Source organism: Bos indicus, chromosome 16 (genome assembly GCF_029378745.1).
Source record: "Bos indicus isolate NIAB-ARS_2022 breed Sahiwal x Tharparkar chromosome 16, NIAB-ARS_B.indTharparkar_mat_pri_1.0, whole genome shotgun sequence".
Lineage (NCBI taxonomy): Eukaryota > Metazoa > Chordata > Mammalia > Artiodactyla > Bovidae > Bos > Bos indicus.
Window position 1 is genome coordinate 75,738,947 of NC_091775.1, and position 9,828 is coordinate 75,748,774.

General features: G+C 43.2%; 1 non-coding gene across 1 annotated transcript; it reads left to right on the plus strand.

Annotated features, from left to right (window-relative positions):
• Nucleotides 1–1,712: 1,712 nt before the first annotated feature.
• On the plus strand, nt 1,713–1,847 carry LOC139176565 (small nucleolar RNA SNORA48). The gene has a single exon (XR_011561027.1). It is a non-coding gene; the product is annotated as a small nucleolar RNA SNORA48 (small nucleolar RNA).
• The last annotated feature ends 7,981 nt before the right edge of the window (nt 1,848–9,828 follow it).

Here is a 9,828-nt window from a genome sequence, read left to right on the forward strand (position 1 = left end):
CAATAAAGTTTATATTTTTATATCCATCTGTTTGACAACTGTGTCTTATTTCTCAATTGATTCTGAATTCAACTGGGGAATAGAGGGGGTGTTGTTTATTGGTTTTCACAAAATCCAACAAGACACAGGTTATTGTACTGCAGAAAGATGCGTAAAGCATAGAATTAATATGTAGTAGGGAGGGATTTATTTTATATGTTGTGTGTGTGTGCATTCACACATGTGTACACATGCATATGAAGAGGGGGTGTGTCAGGAAAAATTTCAGAAATGGGGATGGGTCACTATCCAAAGGATGATTGGAAAAAGAAAGACAAGAAGACTGCATGTAGAGAAAATTGAGAAGGTGAGAAAGAGCATATGTAAATAAACCAGAAAAGTAAAAGTGATGTGCAAATTTTCATTAGGAGTATTAGTATCATTTTGTCAACCTTGTATTAAAGAGCCCAGTTTCACAGGATAGCACTTCTCAGCTCTCTCCCTGTCAGAGCTGACGATGCCCTAGTAAACAGAGAAATACTCCATCAGAACTGTCCCTGTGCTGATTGCGATGACACTGCAGAATCCTTAGGGGCATTGCTTCACCTCAACAGCTCTGAAGCTTGAGTTTGGGTCTCACTGTGCCATTATCAGGGCATGCTGCGCGAGACTCCAGTTTCCCTGTGTAGAAAAGGAGCAGCGATATCATCCCTAAGCCTTCCTCCAGCCCTGACCTTCGTGGAGCTCTTATCCTTTCACATTGTTTTGTTTTGTTTCAGTCAATTCTTTCTTGACCTTTCCAGCTCTCAACAGAGCTTTCCATTCTCAAGGTCTGTATAGATTAATTATCAATATTTCAGATCTTGCTTTGCCAACTCATGGAAGCACATCCCTGTAGGATATCACTTGACTCTTATTTTTCCACTCCTTTATTATCCACAAAGGAGAGTGTATTAAATTTGTAGAGAGGAAAAAATAATGGGCTGAGCCAGTTTGGTTTTAAAATCAAATACAATTCTTGAAGCCCTTCTCCTTCCCTAAAGGACTCCCATTACCCAGTAGTCATACTTACAGACCCATAAAAAAGGTTAATGCCAAGATTGTCTCTATCCTGAAAGTAGGGCAAATATGGAAATGTTTATTCCTCTAGGGCAGAGCTTCTCAACCTTGGCACTATTGACATTTTGGCTAGATGATTTTTTTCTTGCGGGGGGCGGGGGGCGGGAGTGGGGTCGGGGTTAGCCTGTGCCCGGTAGGATGTTTAAGGCATTGACTGTCTTTACTACCTGGAGGCCAGTAGCACTGTGTCCCCAGTCATGACGATTAAAAACGTATGCAGGCACTGTCCAATGTCCTTGGAGGGTCAAAAGTGCTCTTTGAGAATCTAAGAGGTTACGTTTCCCCTAGCTGAGGTGACTGAATTGATCATGAGGATGCATGCGCATCTTTAGAGAATACTTCTTTTTTAATATTATTCATTCCTGTATTCATTGAACAAATTAAGTTGCTACCAGAAATGTTTGCTACACTTCTTGGCTACTGAAACTGTCATTGTTTGGATCTGTTTTAAGCCTGACAGTGCTGGCTTTCTCTTGGCCACAGTAGCCCCTGCTGCTGTTCACCACCTTATGTATATGGTGTTTGGCTCAGTCCAGTGCTTTTGTGACCTCATGGACTATAGCCTGCCAGGCTCCCCTGTCCATGGAATTTTCCAGGCAAGAATATTGGGTTGTTGTCCCTGACCTGGGTAGAGTGGCAGCTGGTTGATGGCGCCTGTCTCATGTCAGTGGGGGATGAAACAACTCCTTGTTTATCCCAGCTTGACTTTTGCCCTGTGCCCATGCCTGGTTCATGCCCTAGACATATAGATTAAAAAAGAAAAAAGAATACTGGGTTGCCCTTTCCTACTCCAGGGAATCTTCCTGAGCTAGTGATCAAACCTTTGTCTCCTACATTAGCAGGTGGATTCTTTGCAAGCTGGGAAGCATTCATCATCTTGGGGCTTGCTCATTTCCAGCTCTGTGCTTCCAGACCTGTCGCTCATCCACAGGAAATCATCTGCAACAGCAAGAACACCAAGGGTCTGAAGGTAAGGCCTTGAATTCTAGTTCTGGTTCTGCCAGTTCCCAGCTGTGTGACCTTAGAACAGCAAAGTCTGTGTGAATGTCACATCCTGGTCTGAAAAATGGGAAGGACACGTGGCACTCTCCTGCTTACTTATCCGGTTGATTGAGGGGAAAAAGAAGAGCAAGGCAGAGGACGTGATCTGAAAAGGAGACAGCACTGTACAAGAGAGAAACATTGTTGTTCTCATGATCATTATCTGTAAAACAAAATGGTGTTAACAAGAAGTGCTTGTTAAGCAGAGAGAAAGCCAGCTGAGGGAGAGAAAGAATTACCACCTAGATTGGGACAGGATAAGGAGTTAGAGCAGAAAGGCATAGTCCTTTGCTGAATTGGGGGCAACTAAGCTCACTTCCCACTCCAGTACTGTTGCCTGGAAAATCCCACGGATGGAGGAGCCTGGTAGGCTGCAGTCCATGGGGTCACTAAGAGTCAGACACAACTGAAGTGACTTAGCAGCAGCAAGCTCACTTCTGACAGAATGTGGTCCACTGGGGAAGGGAATGGCAAACCACTTCAGTATTCTTGCCTTGAGAACCTCATGAACAGTATGAAAAGGCAAAATGATAGGATACTGAAAGAGAAACTCCCCAGGTCGGTAGGTGCCCAATATGCTACTAGAGATCAGTGGAGGAATAACTCCAGAAAGAATGAAGGGATGGAGCCAAAGCAAAAACAATACCCAGCTGTGGATGTGACTGGTGATAGAAGCAAGGTCCGATGCTGTAAAGAGCATATTGCATAGGAACCTGGAATGTCAGGTCCATGAATCAAGACAAATTGGAAGTGGTCAAACACGAGCTGGCAAGAGTGAACATTGACATTCTAGGAATCAGCAAACTAAAATGGACTGGAATGGGTGAATTTAACTCAGATGACCATTGTATCTACTACTGCGGGCAGGAATCCCTCAGAAGAAATGGAGTAGCCATCATGGTCAACAAAAGAGTCTGAAATGCAGTACTTGGATGCAATCTCAAAAACGAAAGAATGATCTCTGTTTCCAAGGCAAACCATTCAATATCACAGTAGTCCAAGCCTATGCCCCAAACAGTAACGCTGAAGAAGCTGAAGTTGAACTGTTCTATGAAGACCTACAAGACTTTTTAGAACTAACATCCAAAAAAGATGTCCTTTTCATTATAGGGGACTGGAATGCAAAAGTAGGAAGTCAAGAAACACCTGGAGTAACAGGCAAATTTGGCGTTGGAATACGCAATGAAGCAGGGCAAAGACTAATCGAGTTTTGCCAAGAGAACGCACTGGTCATAACAAACACCCTCTTCCAACAACACAACAGAAGACTCTACACATGGACATCAGCAGAGGGTCAACACTGAAATCAGATTGATTATATTCTTTGCAGCCAAAGATGGAGAAGTTCTATACAGTCAGCAAAACAAGACCGGGAGCTGACTGTGACTCAGATCATGAACTCCTTATTGCCAAATTCAGACTTAAATTGAAGAAAGTAGGGAAAACCACTAGATCATTCAGGTATGACCTAAATCAAATCCCTTATGATTATACAGTGGAAGTGAGAAATAGATTTAAGGGACTAGATCTGATAGACAGAGTGCCTGAAGAACTATGGACTGAGGTTCATGACACTGTACAGGAGACAGGGATCTAGACCATCCCCATGGAAAAGAAATGCAAAAAAGCAAAATGGCTGTCTGGGGAGGCATTACAAATAGCTGTGAAAAGAAGAGAAGCGAAAAGCAAAGGAGAACAGGAAAGATATAAGCATCTGAATGCAGAGTTCCAAAGAGTTCTTATCTCTCCAAATAGCAAGGAGAGATAAGAAAGCCTTCCTCAGCTATCAGTGCAAAGAAATAGAGGAAAACAACAGAATGGGAAAGACTAGAAATCTCTTCAAGAAAATCAGAGATACCAAGGGAACATTTCATGCAAAGATGGGCTCAGTAAAGGACAGAAATGCTATGGACCTAACAGAAGCAGAAGATATTAAGAAGAGGTGGCAAGAATACACAGAAGAACTGTACAAAAAAGATCTTCATGACCAAGATAATCACAATGGTGTGATTACTCACCTAGAGCCAGACATCCTGGAATGTGAAGTCAAGTGGGCCTTGGAAAGCATCACTATGAACAAAGCTAGTGGAGGTGATAGAATTCCAGTTGAGCTATTTCAAATCCTGAAAGATGATGCTCTGAAAGTGCTGCACTCAATATGCCAGCAAATTTGGAAAACTCAGCAGTGGCCACAGGACTGGAAAAGGTCAGTATTCGTTCCAATCCCAAAGAAAGGCAATGCCAAAGAATGCTCAAACTACCGCACAATTGCACTCATCTCACATGCTAGTAAAGTAATGCTCAAAATTCTCCAAGCAAGGCTTCAACAATACGTGAACTGTGAACTTCCAGATGTTCAAGCTGGTTTTAGGAAAGGCAGAGGAACCAGAGATCAAATTGCCAACATCTGCTGGATCATCGAAAAAGCAAAAAAGTTCCAGAAAAACATCTATTTCTGCTTATTGACTATGCCAAAGCCTTTGACTGTGTGAATCACAATAAACTGTGGAAAATTCTGAAAGAGATGGGAATACCAGACCACCTCACCTGCCTCTTGAGAAACCTATATGCAGGTCAGGAAGCAACAGTTAGAACTGGACATGGAACAACAGACTGGTTCCAAATAGGAAAAGGAGTACATCAAGGCTATATATTGTCACCCTCCTTATTTAACTTATATGCAGAGTACATCGTGAGAAATGCTGGGCTGGATGAAGCACAAACTGGAATCAAGATTGCCGGGAGAAATATCAATAACCTCAGATATGCAGATGAAACCACCCTTATGGCAGAAAGTGAAGAGGAACTAAAAAGCCTCTTGATGAAGGTGAAAGAGGAGAGTGAAAAAGTTGGCTTAAAACTCAACATTCAAAAAACTAAGATCATGGCATCTGGTCCGATCACTTCATGGGAAGTAGATGTTGAAACAGTGGAAGCAGTGTCAGACTTTATTTTTTTGGACTCCAAAATCACTGCAGATGGTGATTGCAGCCATGAAATTAAAAGACGCTTACTCCTTGGAAGGAAAGTTATGACCAACCTAGATAGCATATTCAAAAGCAGAGACATTACTTTGCCAACAAAGGTCCGTATTTTGGGTTTTTCCAGTGGTCATGTATGGATGCGCGAGTTAGACTGTGAAGAAAGCTGAGTGCTGAAGAATTGATGCTTTTGAACTGTGGTGTTGGAGAAGACTCTTGGAGAGTCCCTTGGACTGCAAGGAGATCCAACCAGTCCATTCTAAAGGAGATCAGTCCTGGGTGTTATTTGGAAGGAATGATGCTAAAGCTGAAACTCCAATACTTTGGCCACCTCATGTGAAGAGTTGACTCGTTGGAAAAGACTCTGATGCTGGGAGGGATTGGGGGCAGGAGGAGAAGGGGACGACAGAGGATGAGATGGCTGGATGGCATCACCGACTCAATGGACATGAGTTTGAGTAAACTCCGGGAGTTGTTGATGGACAAGGAGGCCTGGCGTGCTGCGATTCATGGGGTCGCAAAGAGTCGGACATGACTGAGCAACTGAACTGAAGTCAACTGAAGCTCACTTCGTCTTCCTAGGTAGCTCAGCAGTAAAGAATCTGCCTGCAGTGCAGGAGATGTGGGTTTGGTCCCTGGAGAAGGAAATGGCAACCCACTCCAGCATTCTTGCCTGGGAAATCCCATGGACAGAGGAGCCTGGTGGCTACAGTCTATAGGGTCGCAAAGAGACACCACTCAAGTGACTGAGCACGTGTGCAAGCTCACTTCCTCTCGGAGCAGGAGCCTAAAGATAAGAAGCACCGGTGTGGCTGTCAATGGGGCTCCCCTGGGCTGCTTTTTGGGGCCTGGGTCCAGATTTCTAAGTACAGTTCTTTTATACAGAGGAAAAATTAGAAAGTATCTAATATATGTTAGGTATATATATTAGGTACTTCCTGTGTGCCGGGCATTAAGCTAGAAGTGTTTCTGAAGATGCTTTCAGAAGCACTGCGTCTAGAAAGCATGAAAGAGCTGACATTTCTCTCACAGCCCCATCTATACCATCCCAATAGTCCAATGGAAGTGTTTCTCTGTCTCTTAAGAAGAAACCTAAAGTACCTGGGAAACACTAGAACATGGAACTGCGTGGTCCGTGAAATGACTTTCATGAATTGTGATCCACGTGCCACGGTTCTGTTCTTGTGTAATAATAATGGGGATAGTAAGCAAGTGTGCAATGCCTAGTACAGGCCAGGCACTAACCTAGACACTTCACGGTTTATGCATTAATTAACACAGACTGAACGTGAATATGAATATGAGCATTATCACACAGAGAGGCCTGCGACCCTCCTTCCCTGCTACCCTGGGTTCTATGCCTCTGGATTTTCAGTGAGAAGTGAGTGAAAGTGAACATCACTGTCGTGTCCAACTCTTTGCGACCCCATGGACTATGCAGTCCATGGAATTCTCCAGGCCAGAATACTGGAGTGGGTAGCTGTTCCCTTTTCCAGGGGATCTTCCCAACCCAAGGGTCAAACCCAGGTCTCCTGCACTGCAGGTGGATTCTTTACCAGCTGAGCCACAAGGGAAGCCCTTCAATGAGAAAAGTATGTCCAAAAAGGGGAACTTACCAAGCAGTGCCCAGTAAGAGCACTATCAGCGGTGGTGAAAATGACCCCACTGCATTCAATAGACAAAGAAGAGGACAAGAGATGGGCGGTGAGGCTGGCAGGTCACCAGGCAGTGAACGGCAACCATGGGCAAAGGGACAAGGGTGGCTTGTCAGAAATTTCAGGGGAAGTTGGAGCAGAGGTCAGATACCGGATACAACCAGATTATGAGATACCAGAGAGATTTCCTCTTTTTCACCCAGGTAGAGATTTTAGGGGATTGAATCTTGTCATGATTCTCTGAGTGGGAAGAGAATAATTTAAAAATAACCCTCGTCTGCATGTGTGCAGACGGGCATGACATGCTAATAGGAGCATCAGAATCCTCTAAAGGGACATTTTCTCTGGCCCTGAAATAAAAGTGTTCTACCGCCCGACAAGAACAGCATGATGTTCCCGTGACATTTACTTAATGCCCCTCACCAACTCCCGATTAAACAAATCATGGTACCCAGAGATCTCAGTGTTCATACAAAGCTGGTGAACACAAGTCATTTCGTGTACCTGGAAGTTGTGGATTTTTTTTATTTTGTCTGAGGTCAAGTCCTTTTTCCCAAGCCAGCAAACATTTTATTTTCACTAAGATGAAGTAGGAAGGAGAAATAGCCTTCACTGATGTGCTGCCACTGGGCCGAGGTTTAAATCTGAAAAGATGGCCCCATTCATTGTAGGCAGGGCCATTGCTTTGATCATTTAACAGCTGACTTGACCATCAGTCTTGGGTCCAAAAAACATCTTTGGCAGCTAAAGAGTCCTTTTTCAACCAAATGCCATGCCTCCTGTATTTAAAACCACCTAAAATGTATCTTTTGGCATAAGTGAGAACTCCCCAGTTCATCACTTCATGTATCATTCCACTTAGTCCTTAAAAGGATCCTGAGAAGACAGGCATTATTATTATTAATATCCTTATTTTCCAACTGATAGAATGATGCTGTGAGTAAGCAAGTAACATTTCCAAGATCAAGAAGTGGTAGAACTGATTCTCACTCTGAGTGGTCTTCATCGTTTTCAAATTCCAAAGGCCTTCATCTTCACCCTTCGCCAGGCTGCATTCGATTCTCAGGTATGAGTCTGGTCACTTCTCGGAAGGTCTCTTCGGCATCATCCCCTAACAATAACATCCCTTCCACAGCAACAGCTGAGGCTGGTAGTGTCTATACCCCCATAACTCAGTCTTCTGGAGGCTACTTCTTTCAGAGTTGCCTGTAGCCTTTGGTGCAATGGCTCAAGACACACAGAGCACTCAGGAGCCTCAGGCAGGAGACAGCAGTGGTACAAAACTTTCTGAGGTCGGATATGGGGTCTGTCCTTTTTTACCTTTGCTTTTCCTTCTAAATTACTGTTGATTGTGGAGCATCTGCTTCCTTCTGAGATGCATATGCTTCCCCTCGTCAATCTGAATGCCTGTCGAGTGGCCCATACAGAGCTGCATACGGACACGCAGCTGAAAGTTGTCTTTAGAACCCCTCCATAAATCAGACCCCCAAGCTCAGCCAGCACATCTCTGGAAGTGGTAGGTAGCAATAAAGGTAAAGATAGAAAATACCTTCCTGAGTCATCTGAGAGCTCCCAAGTTTCCATTGCTCTAGGCACAGATGACTAGCAAGGCAGTAAGCAAGGAAACACTTGGCCTTCTTCCACTGACTGGATCGCCAGCCTTTCTGATAGTGGAAGAAAGAGGGACTCTGGGGTCTCAGGATGAGCTCACGAAACTTCAAAGAGGAAGAATAGGATGTCAGTAAACCCTATGTCACTTTATCTGCAGGTCCCACATATGCCAATCCCACTCCACGTCTCAGTAAGTCATTAGTGCTCCCGCATTCGCCCTCAAACTTTTCTAATCAATGAGGTCTTTTAAGACATAGGCTCTTTTACACACACCTTTGCCATGTATCTTACATATACTCACTTTTGAAAAAAAAAAAATCCGGAGAATTAATTTGAGTTAAATGATTCTGCTTGTGTTGGTGCTCATAAAAAATTGACAACAAAATGAATAATCAAGAAATAATTATTAAAGCCAACACATCGAGAGGTCCTAGTGTGAGCAAAGGAACACTGTGTGGACTGGAGCAGCCAGCCCTCTGTGGAGAGCATAGAGATACACGGCTGGCCTGCGTCCTCTAAAACACGACTCTGGGGAGGAGCCTGGGCAACCTGAGTGAGAATAGAGCTGGATTCCAGGGGCCTGTCAAGGCCAAGGTAGAAGTTTCTCCTGCCTATAATTTCAGAGCACAGAGTCAAGGTGCAATTAGAGGAAACAGACTCCTTACTCTAAGCCAAGAACTTTAAATGGAGTATCTTTGTTTTTACAGGTTTATAACTGACATGTGATGGACTGCACATATTTAAAAATACACAATTTAATAAGGTTTGACATATATATGTATATATCAATAAAAATAATCAGCAAAATCAAGACCACAAGCCTACCATACCCGTCATGCCCCAAGATTTCTTTGTACCCTCCATCCTGCCCCTTCCCACCCTCCTCCCAGGCAACGACTGACCTGATTTCTTTTGCTATAAAATTGTTAGCGTTTTCTAATTTTTTTTTAAGGGAATCATTCAATAAGTATTCAATAGTTCATTCTATTATACTGGTAAGTGTGATATGCCACAATTGCTTTATCCATTCACCTGTTGATGGGCATTTGGATTATTTCCAGTTTTGCACAGTTACAAATAAAACTGCCATGAATATTTATGTACAAGTCTTTGTCCGGACACGTGTTTTCATTTCTGTTGGGTAAATTCTTAGTGGGGAAACAGCTAGATGGTGTGGCAGCGGTATGTGGAATGTTTAGGTAACTGTTAAGCATTTTACAAAATCTTCGCACCATGTTACTTTAGCACCAGCAGTGTTTGAGAGTTCGAGTTCTGATACATTCTTGCCCACACTTAGTCAATCATTTTAATTTGAACTATTCTAATAGGTAGTGGGATAATATTGTTATTTTAACTTGCATTTTCCTAATGACTGATCATGTTGAATATTTTTTCATATGCTTATTTGCCATTCATATATCTTCTTTTGTGAGTGTTGGTTC